The following is a 26001-nucleotide window of genomic DNA, read 5'->3' as shown; positions in this document are numbered from 1 at the left end:
GGCTCTATCTTATTTATTCTTTTTAAAATAACAGATGTTCTTTATCTTCATTTCAGGTACTTTTACTATTGCTACCAAAAATAAATAGCTAAAATGTATTATTGCTTACTGCAAATTAGAAACTTCTAAGTAGTTACTATACACCACCTCTCAGATATAGCTGCTATATTGGAAAATGAGGCATCAGGGAGTAGATATCCTGCTCAGAGTTACATAGCTCGGGGCCAGCACTGTGGCACAGCAGGTTAAAGCCCTGGCCTGAAGCGCTGGCATTCCATATGGGCGCCAATTCAAGACCTGGCTGCTCCTCTTCCAATACAGCTCCCTGCTATGGCCTGGGAAAGCAGTAGAAGATCTCCCAAGTCCTTGGGCCCCTGCACCCACGTGGGAGACCCGGAGGAAGCTCCTGGCTCTTGGCTTCGGATCAGCTCAGCTCTGGCCATTGTGGCCATCAGGGGAGTGAACCAAAAGGATGAAAGACCTCTCTCTCTGTCTCTACCTCTCTCTGTAATGCTCTTTCAAATAAATAAAATAAATCTTGAAAAAAAAAGTTACATAACCGGTAAGAAGAGCTGAAAATTGAACACAGTATGTCTAGACCCAGAGCCACCGCTATAACTATTCCTATTCTAGTTGCTCTACAGCACTGAGCTGCTCACACCCTCCAAGTACTCAGGACAGAACTGGGTTTTGCCATATCACTGTGGGACAGAGAGGCATGAGCATATGCGGGCCTGTAGATCCAAAGCTGACACGCTGTTATTATTAGAACATTACTGCTATTTTAGTAATCAGATGCTTCCACATTTACCATTCCAAGTTATTTTTCAATTAAGATGGTTTCTCCTTATGATATCCATTGCACAAAATACAATCAATATTAACTTTGCAGATGCCGCCACTGTGGTACATACTAGCATAGGGAAAACACTTTAATATGTAGAGAAAAACAAGCAAAATAAAAGTCAAACCACAGCATCCTAATGATGGTAGGATTTTAACTATCTTCATGGATAACTTTCATACAAAGCAGGAAACAAAAATCTGGTCCAAATATTTATACATGCAAAGAAGCAAGAGGTCATATTAATTCTATCAGCTGCATAAGCAGTACTGTTAATTCAACAAAATCATTTGATGTCCACCAAAGGTTCCACAGACTGAGACAAATTCTACCATGTCATTTGGAACCAGTGATAACCTGGCTGAATATGGTTACCAGTAAAATGAATTTTAAAGCATGTATTTCTAAGCAACCTACATAGGCCCTATCAACCTCAAAAGTCATCACCAGAAAAATAAAACTTTTAATATTCTGCTGTCTATGACCCATAAAGGATGAAAGCGATTTCAAGACAAATCATGAGTCATTCTTTTCTCTCGCTACTTTAAATAGCATTAGTGATCAAGATTACCTACAATTAGAATATGAATTTAAGTTACATTAATTATGTCCCTTACAAAGTCAACTTTGCTAAAAGAAATATTAAGATTGTGCCTCTAATATGAAGATGACATAAAACATGTATATATGAAATCTAATCCTGGTAGCATGTAAAATATGGGGCACTCTCTTTTCCATCAATTTTTATCTAGCACATAAACATCTGCTTGTTATAATTTAGAATTCGTTGCTAAAGAAATCCGGGTTTCCGAACAGGTCTTCAAAGAGGGAGGTGCCTTTCTCTGAAGGGAGGAGAGAACCTCCACTTTGACTATGACCGTGTCTAAACAAGATAAGAGTCGGAGAACTCAAGGGGCTTCCATAGCCTTGGAAACTCATAACTGGTGCATAGGGAGATTACTGATGCCATAAACAGGAGTGTCAATTGGTAAAGTCAACAACAGGAGTCACTGTGCACTTACTCATGTAGGATCTCGGTCCTTAACGTGCTGTACACTGAGGCTTAATGCTATAACGAGTACTCAAACAGTATATTTCACTTTGTGTTTCTATGGGGGTGCAAACGACTGAAATCTTTACTTAATGTACACTAAACTGATCTTCTGTAAAAAAAAAAAAAAAAAAAAAAAGAAAAAGAAATTTTCAATTCCCAACTTGACTCTCACTGGGATTAAACATGACAATAGGTCTGATCTGATTTCATCATCATTTAAAAAAAATCATCTATTATTTTTCACTTTATGTTTCTGTGTGGGAGCAAACTGTTGAAATACTTACTTAAGGTATACTAAGCTGATCTTCTGTATATTAAGATAATCGAAAATGAATCTTGATGTGAATGGAAGGGGAGAGGAGAGGGAGTGGGAAAGGGGAGGGTTGTTGGTGGGAGGGACGGTATGGGGGGGGAAGCCATTGTAACCCATGAGTCGTACTTTGGAAATTTATATTCATTAAATAAAAGATAAAAAAAAAAAAAAATCCGGGTTTCCTCTGAAGCAGTACACTCCTTTCCAGTGCTATCAATTATATAATTACGACATGTTTGCTTTTTCCTGAACCCTACTCCAACTTTCTGGGAGCTGAGAGCCAAATTGGAATGTCAGTCACAGAGACCATTTATCTATGTGCTTGTCCTTTGGCATCTTTGTATTTGGAATATGTTTTCTAATTCAACTTGTCTTTTACTATTTCATTACAAATTACTGGCTTACTAACCAATGTCAAAGTTTTTATAAAACAGGTATGCTATAAAAGATACAATAACTGGCTCATCTTAAAAATAGCTTAATAGATCTTATAGTACAGATCCAGTATTCTTTAAACTGCTGCTCTAATGTACTTTCCATGTGGATTATTGGTATGTTCTTAAAAAAATTTTAGTTCTTAACTCTTCACTTAAAGCAAAGAGCCTTATTTCCCCAGTGTGTCAAATCCCAGTGGAAAGCTGGCAATATTGGAAAAATATAAACTGAAAGGATCAAGTGGGGAACAAACATGAGAAAACACCCTTTCAGAAATCTACCAAATGGTTCCTGTGCAGGAAGAAAACTGTTAATATTCATACAAGGGTCCAGCACTGTGGCACAGTGGGTAAAGCCGCCGCCTGCAATGTTGGCATCCCATATGGACACCGGTTTGAGTCCTTGCTGCTCCACTTCTGACCCAGCTCTCCGCTACTGCCTGAAAAAGCAGTAGAACATGGCCCAAGTCCTCGGGTCCCCGCATCCATGTGGGGCTCCTGGCTTCGAATCAGTGCAGTTCCGGTCATTGTGGCCATTTGGGGAGTGAAACAGTGGATGGAAGACTTCTCTCTTTCTGCCTCTACCTCTCAGTAACTTTGCCTTTCAAATAAATCTTTTTTTAAAAAAAAATGCATACTAACAGGACTAAAAGTATATTATGAGCCAAATACTCATTTAACTGATAAACAACCCCTCAGTGCCCACCTTAACAAAGGCAAAGTGCATTTGCTAGCTCAAGCCTCTCCATCAGTTATGTTCCCTCTGTAGTCCTTTCAGTTTTGTAGTTAAAAAGACTATTCACACCACACAGATTCTGCACCCCACAAGCTCCATCTATTGTCCCTGAAGGTTGGAAAGCATTATTAAATCCAGCGAGAAAAGGGAGATGGGACTTAATATGGTCAGGGAAGAAAGCTCAGCACCCTAGCTTCACTTGAGAATGAGAGCTCCATGACCTCAGTTGATTTCGATGGCATTGGTATTTTTTCATTTCCTTATAAACACACTTCCACAAATGTACCTTTCAAGCCTCCTCTGCAAGGTCAGTACTTTTGCATCCTGGTGACTGGTTTATGTGGAATGCAGACTGCGAACACAAACCTGTGACCTCTATATCTTTTCTTAATAAAATGGAAGCAAACACCATCCTAAAATATGGTTATAGTAACCTAGTTTTGCTCCATTTTCATTCCCGTGTACTTGAATGGTATCACACAGCAGCATATGCCAACGAAGCAGCTGCATGCAGCCCAAAAGGTTTCAGCAATAACAAGATGGTTTACTGTAAAGATAACCACACACACACACACACACACACACACACACACACACACACACGGAGAGAGACAGTGAATAAGTATTAAGGCCAATAAATTACTTTATAGAACATGAAACTAGAAACAAAAACATTATCAAAGTTCACTTCTCTTTGCTCCGCAGCCTTGCACAGTCCTGGACTAGCCAACTAATTAATTATACATTTTCTAGGCTGCATCATTTTTAAAGATGGCATCCAAGTTCACAGATAATCTCAGGTAAGTGCCCAAACTTAGAGAACAGCTGATACAGCAGATGATTTTGTTTCTGTATTTGCTACAGTACGGAGTGCTGGGTGCACAGTATACACACGGGAACATACAGGCCAGGGCTGGAATTTGGACTCAGAAATGTACCTGCACTGTGATCTTAAACATGTCATATTTTGAGCCCAAATTTTATCATACATTACAGTTTGTATAATATTTTTATTAACATCCGTAAAGGACATATGTACAAATATTAAAATCTACCGGCGCCGCGGCTCACTAGGCTAATCCTCCGCCTTGCGACGCCAGCACATCGGGTTCTAGTCCTGGTCGGGGCGCCGGATTCTGTCCCGGTTGCCCCTCTTCCAGGCCAGCTCTCTGCTGTGGCCAGGGAGTGCAGTGCAGGATGGCCCAGGTCCTTGGGCCCTGCACCCCATGGGAGACCAGGAGAAGCACCTGGCTCCTGCCTTTGGATCAGCGCGGTGTGCCGGCCACTGCGCGCCAGCCGCGGCGGCCATTGGAGGGTGAACCTACGGCAAAAGGAAGACCTTTCTCTCTGTCTCTCTCTCTCACTGTCCACTCTGCCTGTCAAAAAAAAAAAAAAAAAAAAAAAAAAAAAAAAAAAAGTCTGCCACAAGCAGCACACCTCAAATACTTAAGAAATTTTGGTGTTCTTCAATCTCTTCCCCTTGATTCTAGACCGCGTGCCCTTGTTGTACTGAGTTTGTCTCACGGAAGCATTTAAAATCATTCAACCTAAGAACCATCTTGCGTGTGTTTATCATAGACCTTTAGGATCTTGGAAAATATGCCTGCCTTCAGGAAGCTTACATCCTGTTTAGGAAGGGGGAAAACAGGCTAAAATATACTCTTGAGCATCACATAAAATTTCTTGGTTTTCACATTTAGAAAGAATGTCTTGTCTTCCTTTAAAGTCCACTGTACTGCCTGGTCAGAGGAATTCTGAAGGAACACGATAAAGTAATCATACTACAATGGGCTTTCAAAATGGAATTAACGGATTATTTTTGTGCAAAGAAATTGAAATTCATGCTGATGGACGTTCTTCAAAAGTTCATGAAGATTGTATGAAAAAAATATGTGCATCTCAGCTTCTGTTATTTTACTGTCTTCTTTATATGACTATGATTTTTGGTTTTAGCTAATCTACCATCATAAAAGTTCTTGCTTTTTAAAATTACATTTACTCTTTGATATACTGTTATCATTCAAATAAGCATATTTCTGAATTTGGAGTCCTCGTAGATATTGCTATTAGAGACCACCAGATCTATCATCCTGCTGATGCATCACAATTTATTAAAGCATTTATATGTTACACATTTAGCTTGTTTCCATTTTGTGCCACAGTGAAATTTTTTCTTGTTTAAATATTTTCATTAAGACAAATTTCTGGGCATCCAACATTAGCTCAAAGCAAATGCATATTTGCCCTGATCATACCAGAAAAAGCAATCATCACTTATCACCTTGGTCTTATTTTTTAATGTAAATATTTTACATCAAAGTTTTGTGAATAATTCACAGGGAACAAATAGTGAAAAAATTACTATAATTTGTAGTAAGATTTTAAACATAGCTTCTTTTTTCCACTCAATTTTAGGATACAAATACTATAAAGAAAATTTTTTTTATCAAAATAAGATGGATCAAGTTTTTGTCTTAAACTTGACATGATCCACTTGAATGAAGTGGGAATGTCATCTTAATTTCTGACCATGAAACGGCATTATTCACTTACTCTTGGTTTCGATAATGGTCATCTAGGACATCATAATTTAAAGACTCATGGTCTGAGATGTTAATTATATAGTTAAAGAAAATATTTATAATTTAACATTTATGTATTATACAGAATTTATAACAAAATTATGTAATAGATTTCACAAGTATAGAGTGCTGTTCTCATTTTCTGATTTACTTAATAACTGAAACAACTTTTTTCTTTCTTAATAGATGAAAATGAATGATGAACAAAGAAATAATTTCTAGGAGGATTTAAAAAAGTAAACTGCTTTAAGATATAGTGAAAATAATACCAGTAAAATCCCAAAGTATGTTTTAGATTTATAAAAGGATCCAATGGACCCACGTGATAATTAGAACACAGAATAAGTTGTATTCTATCTTAAAGAAGTAAATGCACTCTTTGTCCTATGGAAGACCTCTGAGGAATAACTGAAGTCACGATATATCAGTCTTGTACAAACAGAACAGCTCCTAAGGTCCCTAAAATCCAATCAGGGCCAGGCATTTGGCCTGGAAGTTAGGAAGCTGGTTAAGACACCTGCACCCCATGTAAGAGTGCCAGGGTTTGCATTGAATCCTCTCCTAATTCTAGCTTTATGGTTGTTCGCCACTGGTCTGGAAAGCAGTGGTCATAGTTAAGGCAGCTGGGTGCCTGCCACCCACATGGGAAACAGGGATTGAGTTCCGAGCTCCCTCCTGGTGCAGCTCCAGTCTTTGTGGGCATTTGGGAAATAAACCAGCAGATGGGAGCTCTGTTTTTCTTCTCTCTCCCCTACCACCTTCCTCTCCCCAACCATGCAAATAATTTTTTTTCTAAAACTGCAGAATTGACTCCAATAGGCCCTGATAGTATCCAGAAGGCAAATAATTCTTGGTACACATCCATTTTCCCTTTTTCAAAGATAAGGGAATTACATAAACTACTGGGCAGTTATTCTTATATGCATGTCATAACATCAAATAACTACACATACGTGTATTATTTACAATTGTATTTCATTTCCATGGTAGGTCTGAAGAGGGAGGAATTATTATCCCTTTATTACAAATAAAGAAGCAAATCCAAAGAGATTGTGTTTGTCACATTCACATCAAAATTAAATAGTAGCACAAAAATTTCAACCCAGCCCTATTCTATGCTTTCCAAAGCTGACACTTCCACACACAGCTCAGTGTCATACTTAATCCATGTTGTCCACTGTAACAAAATACATTAGAATGGGTCATGTATAAGCAACAGAAATTGCTCACAATTCTGTTAGGATGAGAAGTTCAACATCAAGGTACAGAAGACTCACCACTGTCTAGTACATATCTACTCCTCACAGATGGGGCCTTCCAGGTACCTTCACATGGTAGAAGGGGCACACAGTCTGCCTCAGGCCTGTTTCATAATCTCACTCAAGAGGGCTGTGCCCTCACAACCCGATCACCTCCTCAAGGTCCGGTTCTTAACACTATTGCATTAGGGGTCAGGTTTCAACCCATCAATCTGCTGCGGAACACGAGACCCAGACCATAGCAGTTTGTATTTAGAATTAGGAATCATATAATTAAGATTCTACCTAAGTCACTTTTTTTCATATAAAGAGAACAGACTTCATGCACACCATAGGTACAGTTCCAAGAAGACTGTAACCATCACACTTCCCTCCCTCCCTCTTTTCATTAGTTTTTGCAAAGACATCATTTTAAGCCATTATTTTCACAGGCTTAATTCACCAGCAACCATAATATTCAACAAGTAAACAGCAGGAAGACCACTCTTATAAGCTATGTCAATTAACAGAAGAGCTGAGATAGCAGAACAGCAATGTAAAAGGGAAACAACGCACTTGCCAGGGTGCTCTGAAAAGAGAACACACAGGGTCTCCATATATTTGAAAGCACTAAGGAAAAAAGACCAACATGCCTCCCTAGAAGTCTTTTTTGAACAAAATATATTTACATTTTTCTGAGGTTTCAAGTCAGAAAAAGGCACTGGTTTTCTTACTCCATGGTTTGGAATTATGAGAAATAATGTTTCTGCGAGCTGCCTGTTGATTTTAGCTACCTTGGTGACAATGGCCCTCTCCACAGGCCATACATCAAAGGGTCACATTAACAGTAGTTGGCTGGCTCGGCACACTTCCCTAACTTGTGTTATTTTAGGGGAAAAAAAGATTGCTAGTAAGTTTAAAGTTGTCATGGCTCCACCAATGGATAAAGATCCTCATCATATTAAATCAGGAAGTACTTGCAAACTATCACAAGGCCTTGCTTTTCTTCAGCAACTTAACTTTAAACACTTTTATCCCTTAATTTAGCTTTCCATCTCATTAAAGCTCTAAACACCTATTTTTACAGATATTTAGGCAATAAGATTCTCTATCAACCTCTCCAACATTATTTCTTCATTTTGGTCCACTGACTAAAGAAAATCAATTTTTTTAAGGAAGTAGTTTTCAATCAGATTGGGGACAGACAGCAGTATCCACACTATCTCCACACTATCTGCTGTGCTCATCTGGCTGACATTTCCAGTAAGTCAAGCCTTAGCTGAGGATGACATTTGTAATTATTAGAAGATACAAAAATCAAGAATTGTGAATAACCATTTTTCTAGGGCAATATGTTAAAAATACTCTATTTATTTATAATATATATTTTATTTAAGTTATATAAGTTTCATATATGTCCTTTACATTAGAGGAATACAATGGCACTTCCGCCCACCCCCCTCCCACCCATGCACCAAGCCTTCCTCCCCCTCCCTCTCACATTTCCACTCTTAATTTTTACAGTGATTTTTTTAGTACACTTAATGCTTGAGAATACAGTCTTTTTGAAATAATCAGCAAGTCAATGGGATCCATGTTTAATTGTTCTTAGTTCAATCACATGGATAGGGCATAGAAGGTTTCACTACATGAAGTACATATATTTCATATATCAAGCCCCAATTCTCCCTCTAATGAGAGAGGCACACTTTCTTGATTCATTGATTTGGATGCGGCCACATGACCTGTATTGGTCACTCGACTCAAAGCAGACATGACAGTTTGCCAATTCAGAGAAAAGGCTGTAGTAGACATAAAACTCTTCTGCTCTTTTGTTCTTTCATGGGAACAGCATGCCCCAGGGTTCACTGGTCCCCAAATCAAACACTAAGTAAAGCAACATGAACTTACACAGGAAAATAAATGCTTGCCATTTTAAGTCTCTGAAACTTTGAGGTTGTTATCAGTTATGGCTCATTATTATATACAGATTAATGTACACTATATTTTAACAATTAGTTGCCATCTGTTTCCCTCATTGTGCTGGAAGCTGCAATCATGACTATGGGTCAAACCATCTCACTTAAGAACTCAGGCTCTGAAATAAGATGGACCTTTGGTAAGATATTAATTTGTAAACTTATTCAATTTTAGAAGTGATGTGATGAACAGTACCTCCCTTATTGTTATTGCAATGACTCAATGATAGACTAAACTTCCTAGACTAGTGTTTGCTATATAGTAAGCATTTACTAAATGTTAGTTATGGCATTTTTAAATAAGTTATACCTCAAAAATTGACATAGCTTCATGGTGCAAAGTGTTACTGAAGGCCTCAGTCCTAAGTGGGAAGTGAAACAGGAGGAAGGCAGGCATGGGGCATCCTTCTGATGGCAAGGCAAGTCCCTCATGGCTGTGTTGTGATAAAGAATCCCCTGCCTCACTGAGGATTTCCTGTAATACATTTATGTTTCCAAAATGTGGTAATGAGAATGGCTTTTACATGTGACTGAATATCAATTCTTTCACATTGACATTATCTTTACATCTTCTGATTAGAACTGTTTCTAAATTATTGTCTTAAATATTTCTTACTTGACAGTAGAGTAAGACAGTGAGAGAAAGAGAGACAGAGAGAAAGGTCTTCCTTCTGTTGGTTCACCCCTCAAATGGCCACTTCAGCCAGAGCTATGCCGGTCCACAGCCAGGAGCCAGGTGCTTCCTCCTGGTCTCCCATGTGGGTGCAGGGACCCAAGTACTTGGGACATCCTTCACTGCCCTCCTGGGCCACACCAGCAGAGAGCTGAACTGGAAGAGGAGCAACCAGCACTAGAACCCGGCACCCATATGGGATGCTGGCACCACAGGCATTGGATTAACCAAGTGAGCCATGGTGCCGGCCCCAGAACCGTTTCTAAATTACAGCCTAAATCTCCCCTTTCTCAGTAGATGCATTTTTTTTTGACAGGCAGAGTGGACAGAGAGAGAGAGACAGAGACAGAGACAGAGAGAAAGGTCTTCCTTTGCCGTTGGTTCATCCTCCAATGGCCGCTGCGGCCAGCGCGCTGCAGCCGGTGCACTGTGCTGATCCGAAGGCAGGAGCCAGGTGCTTCTCCCAGTCTCCCATGGGGTGCAGGGCCCAAGCACTTGGGCCATCCTCCACTGCACTCCCAGGCCACAGCAGAGAGCTGGCCTAGTAGATGCATTTTTTAACAAATGTTATTTTTGATGACTTCATCTCTTAGTTCCTTATTTTAGCAATTATGATACTTTGCATTTTAATATAAATTAGAGGCATCCCAACGGATGACAGGACAAAAACTGTAATTTATATTCCTAGATGCAGTGAAGTATCATATTTTCCTTTAATTTACTAAATGCACAATGTATACTTGCTAGGCTTATGGAACATAACCATTGGTCTTCCCAAACAAGTTAGTAAACCTAAAAACTTATCAGCATCCTTTGATCTTGTAGCATTACTTATAACATTCTCTTTTAACTCAAAATTATTCAACATTTCAACCTTTGTCAGATTCAACTCATGCTCTCATTGCAGAAACTTCCAGCTGCGACAAGTGAGCAAATGTGCACCTTACTATGCCTGCCACAGCGCCCATGTTCATGGGCAAATAACATTATCTTGTAAAACTTAAGGTATCAGTTTCAAAGACAATTCCAACTATGAATTTGACTCATAAAACTTTAATCCACCATTACTGAGAACATACAACACACTGATTTTGGCACCAGAAAGGGAGAAGCAAGCAAAGTAGTGCAGATCTTCACTCTCATAGAACTGGGAGGGAGAGGTGGAAAATGGGAAAGTCAATCAGTGAATAAACCTAGTGTGGTACAGAGACTTCAGGCTGAGTTACAGGAGCCATGGCAGCAAGATTATACTGCAAGACCTGGGAAAATGTCTCTCAGGAGATGAGATTTAGGCAGAGTTTTTCATGAATGACAGGCAGCAGCAAGGCAGAGGGAGCAGAGACAACTTGGCAACTTCTGGCTTAAGTGGAATTTGAGTCCTTAATTCATCCTAACAATTCACTTTCCAACTATTTAAGTGACTCCTAATTTATTTCAGAGACTTAGGTGCTAAATAATATTTTATTTGTATATATATATATATATTCATGTATAAACATTGAATCTTTTCTACCTTGAAAAACTCATGAGTATTTCAGATCCCAGCAACAAAATTATCTCCCTAAAACTTTCAGAAGGATGGAGAAAAAGGCCAATTTTAAATATATCTGTTTATTAATATCTGTCTGTTCTTTATTTAAATCCCTGTATTTGGATCTCAGATTTATAATTATCTGAAACTGCATCTGTCTTCAAGGCAAAATGTGATCCCCAGATAATATGTGATTACTTTATAAGACAAATTCTTTATCAGCTGTCTTTAGAAGTTGAAATGATTACCATGTGTGTAAACAACATTTTCTCTGAAGAGCTTTGCCACCCCTTCAGACTTTTAATTTTAATTACTTTAAGCCCACATAATCCTCAACACATCTTAGTGATGTAAATGGAAGACAATCTTATCCTTACTGTGCTAATGAGTAAACTGAGGCACTAGGCAATTAACTTACTTATTCTTGATTACTCTGCACCTTGCATTTTCATATCAAACTGTCTGGATAAAATGTAACCACCCTGGTAGGTTATCCCCCTGATGCCAAGAGGTTGGATATTTAAACAACATACAGATGTTTATTTAAATAATAAAATTATCCAAACTTTTAAACTTTTCATTCTTTAGATCCAATGATTCCATGAAATTTGTTATTCTGTCATTAAAACACTTTTGCTGTGCACTATTTCTGAGACTGTAGTAGGACTGAATACAAGTGTGAATCCAATGTTTTTTCTGGCAATCAAAACGCTCATTTTTGTATGTTTTATGACATAAAATATGATCACGCCAGTGAATAATCATAACTGTTAAAAACAAACCTTTAGTATGGACATACGATGTGTGTTCACTCTGCACTTGTTCACTGTTAATACTTTACTATGTGGATATATCACAACGACAAACACAAAGCTTAGCTTGAAAGTTTGAGAGAGGAAATCCCTGTCCTTTTTTGTACTACAGACATCCAAATTAGTAGTTCTTAAATATCTTAACCATCTTCTTTACAGTCTCTCCTCTCCATACCTTCTGCTCCAGTACTGATTTAGAAGTTTGTTTCCTGTATGGGTTACTGCAAAGTTTTAAGAGTTTTACGAATATCCCTTCTCATGTAAGAAAAAATAACACTCCATTTTTAAGTCTATCTTCTCATGGCATCTGTGTAAACACAAACCGTTAATGGTTCCTTCATCCCTACGTACAAAGTTTAACTTTTTAGAGACTCTTTCAAGTTCCTCCACAAACTACTAATTGCATACATGCCATCAATATCCCAGCCAAAAGCAATTCCCTACAGCTCCAAAACATGGTCTGTTCCATGGCTTCATGCCTTGGTCTCCTGTTTTTCCATGGAATACCTTCCTCTTCACCCTAAATGGAACACATTTATTCATATCAAGACTCCACTCAATGGAGTATTTTCTGCATCTCACTTTCCCAGTTAAGTAAAATCTTTTTTCTTATTTAATTTCCCTTATAACACTTTGTATAGACAAATCATAATCATAACTAAGACTCAGACATAATCCCTAGTAATATATAGATACATTGAGTCATGAGATATGTATTACCAGTTCGCAATAATATGCTGAGATTATAATGTAAAAAAATCTCAGGAAGAAAGAAAAAGAGAGACAGATATCCTCCTTCTTTTGATTTACTCCCCAAAGGGCTGCAAAGGCCAGTGGTGAGCTAGAATGTAGCCAGAAGCCTGGAACTCCATTTGGAACTCCCATGTGGGTGGCAGGAGACCAAGCATCATTTACTCCCTTCCAAGTGTGCAGGGAGCTGAATCAGCAGTGGGGCAACTGGGATTTGAACCAGTACTCATATGTGATACCAACATTGCATGTAGAAGCTTTACTTGTGCTGCCACAATGTCAGCCCCAAAATTTAGACTTTTATCTCTGCATTATGAATAGATAATTTGGTATGCAATGAAAAAAAAAAAACTGAATGCCTATTTAAAAGGTGCCATATAGGTCCCACAGAAAGCTAAGTAAGGATGGGATGTGGTTGATGCCTTTCTCCCAACTCTCTTGATATGGGCGCACCAAAAAACTCTCCATCAGCACCATTCTCCTACGAAAGTAATACTGGTTTATCAAAGGATTTACATACACTTCTTATCTAAGGTCCTGTTTCCACTGATAACTAAATGAACTTGGGAAAATTACTTATTTCTAAACCTTAGTCTTCTCATCTATAAAATAGGGATGATAACAATACACATCTCACAAGGCTGATTAAATAAAAATGCAAACACAAGGCTGACAAAGTATGGCAAATATTAAGTACTCATGAAAGACCCCTGTATAATCTGTGTGATAGCTGAGACACGGGCAACTGATAGACCCAATATAAGCCAACCGAAGCAAAAAATAAAAAATAAATAAAAGTGTTGTTGCCTTCTATAACTAGGAAGCATAGAGTCAAATAGGCTGACATAATTCGTTAATTCTCTTTCCATTTCAGACTCAATCCATCAATCTCTCAATGCCTACTTAGGTCTTATCCTCCTCTCTTCATTATACGCCTATATACACTGTTCCAAATATTTTCCACCATATATAGGCTTCCTCAATCCAGCAGCCACAGATTGTTTCAATCAAACTCTGCGGCAAATCAGACGAGAAACATTGCTCTTCGGAGTCAGCAAATACCATATCGGGGAACGTCTCTGATGGGTCAGCTTGGGATCATGACCACTGTTACATAGGAAGGGGGATTACTGTCAGTTGTCCAACCCAATCTGGATGCTTACTCTTTGAATCTTAAGAACACAATCTGTCGGCACAACAGAGAAGAAGGTAGACTTGACAAATGAAAACCCTAGCTATTACAATAGCCCTCTTGACTATAGTCCCATTTTCTACTCACCTGTAGCTACATTTACTTTTTACTTTCACATGACTACCTTCTAAAGAAGCAGTATTCAAAATTAACCCTTGACATCTAACTATTTAATACTACTCCTGTCACAAATCCAACCAGACATGCTGTCTTCTTTCTCTACCCTCCTCACCTGTGTCAGTTAATATGATTTAGTATATCACTCTGATTGTTCCCTAACACTGTAACTCAGTTCCTGTTTCAGCATTATCTAAAATCAAGGTTCTCTCAGATGAAGAACTACAAAATAAGAATTAGAATATCATGCTTTTTGTAAGATGGCCTTAGGAAGCATTGGAACAAAACAGGAAGCAACACAAAGAATGGAAGACAGCCAGTCTGGTATGTATTAATGAATGGGTTACTCTTGCAAACATGAGGAAATCAAGTCCACTGGGAGCCAATCAGAAATGGTTTAGTACACTTATTTACAGTTATCCCTCCCAAAAAAAACCCGAAGAATCCGGAGTATTCTCCAACAGCCATTCATCAGTGGCTCAGGGCAGCTCCAGAGCATTTCCCCCAAGCATTTCCTGACATTCCTCCATGAGGACGGAGACAAAGCCCTTCAAAGCAAGCCACAGAGGGATGAACCTGTGTACGAAGCCCAAGGGACATGGGCTGAATACAAGGATTTTGAGTGCAACCAAATTGAAGGCAAAATTTTCTCTAAATAGTATCCCATGTACTTTCTAGGATTCAGTTGAGTGTTGGTCTATCCACTACACCTTTTTTAATGAGCATCTTGATCCTGGTGCCTGTCATGTTCAATCTTTCTTGACAATTACTGTATATGCTACATCGTATTTCTCATAGATTTCCAGACTATGGAAAGCTATAAATCTAAGGTTCTTCACTTTGGGTCACACTGATTGTCATCCTACAACAATAGCAGCATCTATCTAGTCCTATTGATTTGACTGTGTCACTCCTATTCCCTATCAGATACTTTGTCTCACACAACAGTCTTGCAAGCCTTTGGAAACACTGAGTCATGTTGGGGTGGCACTCTTAGGTCGCAGCAACACTTCTGCTTTTACTCCAAGAGTCTTTATTACTCTTAATTTTAACCTTCATTTTAAATATTAGTTCTATTGGGATATAATTAACATCATATACTCCATCACTTTCTGTACAATTCAGCTATTTTCAATACAGTATATTTACATAATTTTGCGCTCATGCCCACAATGTAAATCTAAAGCGTTTTTAACATCCCAAAAGAAACCCTGTACTACCTAGAGTCATTCCTCATTTCCTGTTGCTACATATTAGATATCCTGAGTATCACTAATCTGCTTTTTCTATCATTTTGCCTAATATGGACTGTTCGAAAACAATGGAATCACAGAAGGTGTGGCCTTCTGTGTCTGGCTTATTTCACTTAGCTTGTTTCTAACGTTCATCTGTATTGAGGTCTACATTATTTATTCTTAAGATTTTATTTGAGAGGTAGAGTGTGGGGAGCAATCCGGACTGGACTAAGTTACTCGAATTAGGACTTATTCTATGCATCTGCTCTCCCACAATATGGCGCTGGGAGAGAAGTAAACAGCTTCCGCACAGCTGCCTCCAGTTCAACCAATTAACTGTAGGACTTGCTCCTGATTGGAGAGCAGCGTACTCAGCCGAGTTGGGATTGGCGGAGGAGGACTATAAAGGAGGAGAGAGACGGCATGCACCAGGAACATCTATGGGGAACATCTAAGGGAACCCGTGCAGCCCCCGAGAGAGCCGGCCGGCGGTGTGCCGCTCCCCTGCGGAAGTGGGGAATGCGGCCAGGGGGAACTGCCCTTCCACGGAGGTGGAAGAGATAGTAGCCAACCCGGGAAGAACCAGCAGCAAACCCGGGGAGGGCCGAGCAGACGAAAGAACAGCGCAGGGTCCTGTGTTGCTCCTCCACGAAGAGGGGGAGCGACATAATGGTGCCGTGACTCGGATAGGAAACCTAGCTTGGATAGGAAACCTAGGACGGATAGCAAACTTAGGAGGGAAGAAACGGGAAGAACTAGGGAAAATATCGGAGAGAGAGACTAGCAAACAGCCTAGGGAAAAGCCGGACGAAAAAGGTGCCGGAAGAAGCTATTGAAAGCCTAGGCATAGACTCGGATACGGACTACGGGGGGAAGCTGGGAGAAATCTCTAAGGTCGAAAGCGAAAGTGAAAGCTAGAACAAACAGACTCGGACGCAGACTGTGGGGAGAGGCCAGGAGAAATGAGGGAGGAATATCGTTGGAGGAAAGCTTGGGGAAACATACCGGGTAGAGAAAAATGTTAGGGAAATTGAAGCCGCGGGGGGCAGGCCAAGGCGGAAACGAAAGCCACTTTGGGATTCTCAAGTTAGCCCGGGAATAGGGGGCGAAAAGTTGAAACCAGAAGCTGAGACGTAAGCCAGATTGGGATCCGTCTGATTAGCCCGGGGAGCAAAGGACGGGAAGCCAAATCGTGGGGCGGAGACGTACGCTGGGTTGAATTCGCCAGGCTAGCCCGGGGAACTTGGATTGAATGCTAGTGGTGGAGACGCAAGCTACGCTGTGTTACTCGCGGAAGCCGCCGCGTGCAGAGAGAGCACGGGGCGTGAGTAGATAGGGAACGGGGCTGGCGTAGGCCGTGGTTCAGACGCGAAAGGGTTAAGCGTGGAGACCGCGGAGCGCGCGAAGCCAAGCTGCGCAAAGCCGGGAAGCCGCGCAGATGAGAGACGCGGGCTGAAGCGGCTCGGCGGGAAAGCCGCGGAGAAATAGCCTCGGGCGGAGCCTGCCGGCAGCGCGAGGCGCCGGGAAGCTGCAGGGATAAGAGAAACAGAAGTTTTAGAACTAAAGTGAGAAAAATAGGAATGCTGGAAGATAGAAGTAAAATGGGAGAAATAGGAATGCCCGGAGATAGAGAAATAGAGAGAAATAAGGCCTCCCCTCAACATGCCAATTAGAAGGCTTGGATTCGGTCTGCCCGATTAGTGAGGCGATGAGCACCTGGGCGGCTAGCCGCAGGTCACCGAAGACAGGCACGAATTAACATCAGTAAAGCTTCCCCACAATGCAACAATTAGGAGGCTTGGATTCGGTCTGCCTGATTTAAGGCGGTAAGCGCCAGCAAAGCTCGACCAGAGTATGAGCTGCAGGTCACCGAAGATAGGCACGAACCAACACTAATAAGTCTCCCCCACAATAAGGCAATGAGAAGGCTTGGATTCGGTTTGCCTGATAGGTTTTGTAAACACCTGCAGGCAGTTCTAGCAGAGCAGAGTATGCGCTGCAGGGCACCGAACACAGGCACGCATCAGCGCCTAAAAACCTCCTCACAACATGGCGAAGAGAGGACCCGGATTCGGTTTGCCTGATTGATAGGACTTGTAAGAGCCTGTGGCAACTCTAGCAAGTAGAGCAGAGTGTGTTCCGCGGGACACCGAAGACAGGCGCGTATCAACGCTAAAAAATAAAAAGAAAGGGGGATCTGTGGGGAGCAATCCGGACTGGACTAAGTTACTCGAATTAGGACTTATTCTATGCATCTGCTCTCCCACAATATGGCGCTGGGAGAGAAGTAAACAGCTTCCGCACAGCTGCCTCCAGTTCAACCAATTAACTGTAGGACTTGCTCCTGATTGGAGAGCAGCGTACTCAGCCGAGTTGGGATTGGCGGAGGAGGACTATAAAGGAGGAGAGAGACGGCATGCACCAGGAACATCTATGGGGAACATCTAAGGGAACCCGTGCAGCCCCCGAGAGAGCCGGCCGGCGGTGTGCCGCTCCCCTGCGGAAGTGGGGAATGCGGCCAGGGGGAACTGCCCTTCCACGGAGGTGGAAGAGATAGTAGCCAACCCGGGAAGAACCAGCAGCAAACCCGGGGAGGGCCGAGCAGACGAAAGAACAGCGCAGGGTCCTGTGTTGCTCCTCCACGAAGAGGGGGAGCGACAGTAGAGTTACAGTGAGAGGGAAAGACAGAGAAGTCTTCGTTCTGTTGGTTCACTCCCCAGATGGCCACAATGGCTGGAGCTACAGCAATCCGAAGCCAGGAGCTTCTTCTGGCTCTTCCACGTGGGTGCAGGGGCCCAAGCACTTGGGCTATCTTCCACTGCTTTTCCAGGCCACAGCAGAGAAATGGCTTGGAAGAGGAGCAGCCAGGACCAGGACCAGAACCAGAACCAGAACCCATATGGGATGCCGGAGCAGGATTAACCTACTGTGCCAGGGTGCCGACCCCTTAGTTGTTGTTTTTAAAAAAATATTTATTTACTTGCAAGGCAGAGAGAGACATAGGGAGATGGAGAAAAGGAGGAGGAGAGATGGAGGCAGAGAAAGAGGAGATTTAGGAAGGGGTATGGGGGAGGGGGGCCACAACATTCACCCCACCATTCTGTTTCTTCCAACAACGCATGAAGGTTTCAATTTCTTCCATCAAAACTCATTATGATGTATGTTTTATTGGTCATACTATTACTTGTGAAGTGTTAGTGTTTTTTAGCATTTCCTAATGTTAAGCAGCTTTTCATATACTTGTTATATATTCTCAGAGAAATGATTATTCACATCCCTTGCCCATTTTTTTAAAAAAATTATTTGAAAGTCAGAGTTAGAGGGAGAGAGAGAGAGGTCTTCCATCTGCTGGTTCACTCCCCAGATGGCCCAACGGCCAGAGCTGCACCAAACCGAAGCCAGGAGCCAGGAGCTTCTTCCCAGTTTCCCACATGGGTACAGGGGCCCAGGGACTTGGGCCATCTTCTACTGCTCTCCCAGGCCACAGCAAAGAGCTGGATTGGAAGTGGAGCAGTCGGGTCTTGAACCAGGCCCATATGGGATGCCAGTACTTCAGGCCAGGGCGTTAACCTGCTGCACCACAGCACCAGCACCCCTTTGTTCATTTTTAAATAGGTAGTTAACCTTTTTTTTTTTTTTTTTTTAGTCTAAGAGTTCTTCATATTTTCTGGTGTAAATTTCACAAATATTATTTTCAAGTATTTTCTCCCATTCTGTCCATTTACTAGATGTTGTCCTTTGAAGCACATTTTACTTTTTTTTTTTTATTTTTGACAGGCAGAGTTAGACAGTAAGAGAGAGACAGAGAAAAAGGTCTTCCTTCCGTTGGTTCACCCCCCAAATGGCCGCCACGGCCAGCACACTGCGGCCGGCGTGCCGCACCGATCCAAAGCCAGGAGTCAGGTGCTTTCTCCTGGTCTCCCATGTGGGTGCAGGGCCCAAGCACTTGGGCCATCCTCCACTGCACTCCCAGGCCACAGCAGAGAGCTGGGCTGGAAAAGGAGCAACCGGGACAGAACCGGCACCCCAACCAGGACTAGAACCTGGAATACTGGCGCCGCAGGCAGAGGATTAGCCTAGTGAGCCACATCGCCAGCCAGCACATTTTATTTTAAGTCCAATTTATCAGTTACATTTCAATTGCAGTATTATCAAATTACTGCAAACTTATTTAGACCAATATAAAATCACTGCAATTTTAAACTGACAAATAGCTGTATGTATTTATGGAATATAATGTTATATTTCAATGTGTGATGAGCAAACCAAGGTCATAAGTCTGCCACCTCAAATATTAATGGTTTCTTGTGCTTCAACCTTCAAAATACATTCTCCAAGATAATTTGAAATATACTATAAATACTTTTCAATTATAATCACCTTATTGTACTACACAACAGTAGAAATTAGAGGGAACAACCTGAGGCTGCTTGAACTTATTGGCTTTTAGACCCCATATCACTCTACCTATGAGTTTCATGTCTACATTTCTTTCTGATTGTCAGTGTCCTGCCTCCTGTTTCCCTATGCTAAATGTTTGATGATTACACTGGACTCTACTAGATAATCTAGGAAAATCTCTTTATGTTGAGATCCTTAACTTAATGACAACTCCAAAGTCCATTTACCATGTTAACTATAGATGTTGAGGATGCAATGTGACCCTTCTGGGAGGGGGCAGTCATTCTACCTACCACAATCTGTTCTTGTCTCTTTTGCTTCTGGTGTCATTTCTCAGAAGTCACTGCTGTAGATCAAGATTACAAATTAAGGCCTGTGTTTTCTTCTAAGAATTTTAACACTTACACTTAGGTCTATAATTCATTCAGCATTAATTTTTGCATATGGGATGTGGGTGAGACCGAACATCATTGTTTTCCACGTATATATGCAGTTGTCACAGCATTGTTAATTCAGAATTCTGTTCTTTTCCCCTATACACAGTTTGTCATAGCATTCTTGGAAAAGTCAATTTACCATAAACACAAATGTACTGCCAACCTCTATTCTATTCATCTACATCAAAGATTACAGAACAAGGTCTTGATTACTTTAACTTTGTCCTAAGTAATTTTGATAGTGGATTGTGTGAGTCCTCCAATTTTGTTCTTTAAGACTGTTTTGGCTATTGTCTTTTGATTCTCCATTAGAGTTTTATAATTACTCTATCAATTTTTGCAAGAAAAATAAAGAGGTTTTTAATATGCATTGTGCTGAGTCAGTAAAATCAATTTGGAAATTACTGCTATCTTAATAAGAGTAAATATTCCAATTCATGAACATCAGGTATATTTCCATCTACTTATGTGTTCTTTAATTTCTTTCAATATTTTATAGTTAAAAGTTTTACTCTTCTTTTGTTAGCTTTATTCTAAAATAATGTAGTCTTTGATATTATAAATAGAATTGCTTTCTTAATTTCATTTTTATTATCAGTGTATAGAAACACGCTGAGTGTTTGTAAACTGATCATACCCTACAACTTTGTTAAACAAACTTATCCTATTGTGTGTGTATGTACAATCCTTAGGGATTTCAACAACCAAAATCATGTGAATATCTGTAAACAGAGAAATGTTTACTTCTTTCATATGTATGCCTTTTCTTTTTCCTTGCCTAATCACTCACTAGACCCACACAGTAAAGTTGAAGTAGTGAAGGAAGGTATTGCTTTCTTGTTTTAGTGGCATATTAAATTATCTGTCTTTCCTACTAGTCCTACTAGTCTACAAGCTCTGCAGTGGCCTAGCTCACACAATTGTAAAGATTTGGTATTAAATAACAAATTTTAATTGAAAATCACAAAACAAGAAGTACCAAAAATAAGATGCAAAGAATCGAAGTTTCAGGAGCTAGAGTATTCGAACAAAATCTGGATCTTGAAGCATGAAAGCTTTGACAAATCAAGTATACTCTTGAGAGAGCGCAAAGTGAAGACAAAGGCATTTAGAGAGAAAAGCTTGGGACAGGGATATGAATATGAGGAATAACCAAACTTCTTACTGAACTTTTTAAACAGAAAATGGAGATCTGTTCCCATTTTATTGAATTTAGTGATTTAAATGCCAAGAATTTTGAAATGAAAATAAACCAGATCAGTTAAACCAAGACCTCATCGTAAGTATTATCTCAAGGCAAATGCAATAGTATAGACTATTTGGCTGCGTGGTCATTGACCATCCACATCAAGGGCAAGGACATTTTTGCATTGACTCCATAAAGCAGTATTTTTGAGATCTAGTGACCAATCAACAAGATGTACTGTTAAGAAAAAAACATGCATTTAGTTCAACTACAACCTAATTTTAGAGCAGACATGCCATTTAATCTTTATATTGCAATGAAAAAACTTTGGTAAATCTTAAGAAATAACTCTGTTCTATCGAACCTTATGAAATTTTTGTACCAGTTTTACAAAAGTAAATTTCTCTCCGCTTATCCTTGTGGCAGAAGAAAACTGCCAATCTCTGATGTGAAAATTCTCAGGCCCTACTGCTGAGATTGGATATCTGCCATTCATGCCCTCACACTTATTTGTTAAAGCTTGGCAAGAACAGTGGTAAATTCTGAGTGGCATGCAGAGGCAGCAGTTAGTACTCTGATTATTTGTCAGTTTCTATACTGCAAAGAATTTCTTATGGAAAGATTTTGTCAACAACTTGTACATTCATCATATTTAAAATACACTAAAAGCTACTGAAATTTTAAGTGTTACTAGTTTTTAGAATAAAATTTATAAATTTTTCAAAAATCAATCAGAATATTTCCCTCCCTTACAGAGGAATTCAGATTCAGTGTAGATTGAAAGCCACTGCCCTTGTACATAGAACTACTACTTCCCAGTTTAAGACTTGGTCTCCTTCGGGTAATTCACTTGTGTTGCTAGGATGAACATGCAATTAGCAGGGTCACACTTTTAAAATGCAATTTCTTGGGGCACAGGAGATGGAACTGAGAATCTTTATCTTTGTACAGTATCTATTTGTTTAAAACTGAGAGAGAGATGCGTATACCCCATCTCTGGCTCACTCTCAAATGGCTGCAATGACTGGGGCTAAAGCCAGGCTGAAGCCAGGAGCCTGAAACTCACTCCCTCTGGGTCTCCCACATGGGCCATCTTACTTGGGCCATCTTCTATAGTCTTTGCCTTTCTCAAGTGCATTACCAGGAAGTTGGATCAGAAATGGAGCAGCCTGTACTCAAAACCCCACTCACAGGCTCTGTCAGTCACAGACAGAAGCTTAAACTGCTGCACTACGATGCAAGCACTTGTCTTTCTCTATTTTACCTTATTATCTTCCATATCTTTTTTTAAAAAAAATTTTGATGACTGACTGATCCTATTTTTATTATAAAAGTTAGCAGTGAAAATGTCTTGAGAGCATGTGAATAAATTCAAGGTTCCCACAAAAGAACCTTCTGTGGATTCCTTTGAAGGATTATTAAAGCTGTTCTCAATGGAAAGATACTAATTATTAGAAGACAGTGTTTCAGACTGAGCTGGAAGGGATCCCCACCCCTTCTACGTAACAAGCTCTGAGATTTCATACTCCTCAGAGTTTAGAGGGGAAGGCACTGCATCTCAAGTGGTCCTCAGGTTTTAAGGAGTCAGATACAATTGCACTAGCACTTGCTGTGGTTCTTCACTATGTAGTAGATCCAGAGCCAACCCCCAGCAGGTCCAGCACTTGACATGCAGTTCTACACACCACGATTATTTTCAGCAAGTGTTTATAGAGCACCTGCTGTATCATCAGCATGTGCCAGATGCTGAGAATAGAGTGGAACATCTGTTCCAACGATGTTTCTAGGGCAATGGATAAAGGACACTGTAAGGTGTATGTCACATTTTACCTGTCTCCAAGTCCAAACATATCCATCTAACCTTTTGATCTTTATGACACTTTTTTTTTTTTTAACAGCCAGCTCAGAATGCCTGCCCACTTTTCACAATTAAAAATTACCTATTTTCTTTTTTAATGGTCTATGCATATGTCTTGTTATTTGACTTTATTATAAACACTTTTATTTAGTAAATATAGTTTTCCAAAGTACAGTTTATGGATTACAATGGCTTTTTCTCCCCCAAAACTTCCCTCCCACCCGCACCCCTCCCATCTCCCGCTCCCTTTTCAAGGTCTATCTAAATTCCCAACTTTTCCATAAACCCCACTTGGACATTTAACAGCTTTTCTCAAGTTTCTCTCCCAACCTAAATATGATTTTAAAAAGTTGTGTTTAAAATAACCAGGTGCCTACATTATGCACATCAAGTGCCTAACACTGGAACTGGCAAGTTCAAAAGAAGATCCATTAAAGGGCCGGCTCTGTGGCACAGTTGGTTAATCCTGGGCCTGCGGCACCAGCGTCCCATATGGGCTCCGGTTCTACTCCCAGCTGCTCCTTTTCAGCTCTCTGCTGTGGCCTGGGAAAGCAGTGGAAGATGGCCAAGTGTGTGTGCCCCTGCACCCACGTGAGAGACCAGGAAGAAGCACCTGACTCTTGGCTTCGGGTCAGTGCAGCTCTGGCCGTTGCAGCCATCTGGGGAGTGAACAACAGAAGGAAGACCTTTCTCTGTCTCTCCCTCTCACTGTCTGTAACTCTACTTGTCAAATAACTAAAATCTTTTAAAAAAATGATCCATTAAAGACTTTTAACCTTGTGTCTGGATTTCCAGCACTAGTGGAAAAAATAAAAACTGATTCTAGAAAAACAGCAGCTCACAGAATCCCACCCTACTAGGATGTTTTTGTTGTTGGTTGAATCCAAGCAAGTAATTCATTCAAGGATACGACAGCATAAAGCAGTGAGAAACATTCATTTTAACTCTGGAGGATCCTCCTGTAGTTCATTCTTCTTAAATAGTCATTACAACAGTGCCCACACTAGTCTTAAGCATGTAGGCACTTACTGATCTCTGCCCCAGAGTTTGATTTACCTACACAATTTATGTTTTCAAATCCTAACTATAGTAATTGCCTGATAATGCATAATATTTTTTAAGAACAAATCCAAGAGTAACTCCATGCTGAATGAAATAAGGCAAACATGAGAGTAAATTTTATGTGATTCTATTTATTTAAAATTCTAGACTACATAAAACTGATCTATAATGCCAGAAAGTAGATCAGTGGTTGCCTGAGGCTAGGGTTGAACAACTCCCTGCAAAGGCAGCTAGGTAATTTCAGCAGGTGGACATATTTTCTATTTTGATTGTGAGTGTGGCTACACAAGCGCACATCTTTATCAAAACTGACTCATTTAAGAGAGCTGCATTTGGTTGCATGTTAATTCCAGATCAGTACATTTAAAGGTTAAAGAGGACAGGGCCCCAAATTTTCCATTTCTGGGCTAGAAATCCTGGAGTCAAGTAAAACCTACAGAAAAATGAAAGGCATTGAAACCAGTGAGTCACTGGAAAAAAGGAAATCCAGAGGAAGTTAAGGACTTGGCTCCTCATTACCTTCAGAAAGTCAGATTTAGTGGCTTATTTGTTTATTTATTTGTTTCAAATGCTAAGGGGCCACGGTGAAATTGTTAAGCAGCTGTAGTTTGCTCCCACCTTGAACATGAGTTTCCCCAATCTTCCCAGAAAAACCTATTCTCTCCTCTGACTATCTTAGAAGGCTCTTTCAAGAATTAAAGAATAGGAAACATTTAGATATTTTTTGTTCTTTCCTACTGGCATTACCAAAATTAACACTGTTTACCGTTAATATTTTCTAAATAGGTAACATTTCCCAGGCATTCTGCTAACTAAAGCAGTTCATTTAAATATTCCAACTATTCCTCTGAGGTCAGCATTTTGATTTTCTTTTGATAAAAACAAGTGAGTAAACTAGGAAAGCTGCATCTCTCTATAGAAATGACTTCTAACTATTAATAAGTTATGGAGCTTTGGTTCAAGTCTAAATCAAGATCCCACCTCCAGAGCCAATGTATTTTGGGACAAACCATTCTACAGAAGATCTACTCTGCTTCGAGAGCTAGCAAAACAAGGGATTCACACTAATGGGCTGGTGAGGGATCGTGCCACTACACTGAGACCACACTGAAATTCCCATCAAAACATTCCTCCCATTGGAAAACAAGAGGTTCTGACAGACATGCTCAAGCAGCCATGAAACCCTTTCATTTCAAACCCAACATCATGGAAATTTCCCTTTTAAGGTTAAATTTTCTATATAACCAATTAAGATTTCCAAGAATCATCCAAATAAACTAAGACTATTTCTCACAGAATTATTCAGTTTGTTTTCACAATTAAGAAGTGACACCTATGAACTAAACTGATCATTTTTTTTTTTAAACAAAATGAGTATCTTAAGAGTTTTTTTTTTTCTTCTTCTTTGGTACAACTCAAGTCAACTGGGAAAAAGTGCAGGGGAACCTTTCCCTCTGTTTTCCTAGCCAATTTCACCAACATCTGTTTCCAATGATGAACTTAACTTAGTAATGTTGGTTAGAAAGTCCAACCACAATATGTCTATTCTTTAGGATGTCTTGGAATA

General features: G+C 40.1%; 1 protein-coding gene and 1 long non-coding RNA gene across 2 annotated transcripts in view; both read right to left on the bottom strand.

Moving 5' to 3' along the window:
* MDGA2 (MAM domain containing glycosylphosphatidylinositol anchor 2) overlaps positions 1-26001 on the bottom strand; it is an 896755-nt gene that overhangs the window by 789278 nt on the left and 81476 nt on the right. The window lies entirely within an intron of this gene.
* The window catches only part of LOC138844537 (uncharacterized), a 53839-nt gene continuing 39334 nt past the window's right edge, over positions 11497-26001 (bottom strand). Inside the window, exon 2 of the long non-coding RNA XR_011380456.1 lies at positions 11497-26001. This exon is cut by the window's right edge and continues 30623 nt beyond it. This is a non-coding gene — a long non-coding RNA (uncharacterized lncRNA).

This window comes from Oryctolagus cuniculus, chromosome 12, assembly GCF_964237555.1.
Source record: "Oryctolagus cuniculus chromosome 12, mOryCun1.1, whole genome shotgun sequence".
NCBI classification, from domain to species: domain Eukaryota; kingdom Metazoa; phylum Chordata; class Mammalia; order Lagomorpha; family Leporidae; genus Oryctolagus; species Oryctolagus cuniculus.
Note: the sequence above shows the minus strand (reverse complement) of the source record. Positions and strands in the feature narration are given on the sequence as shown.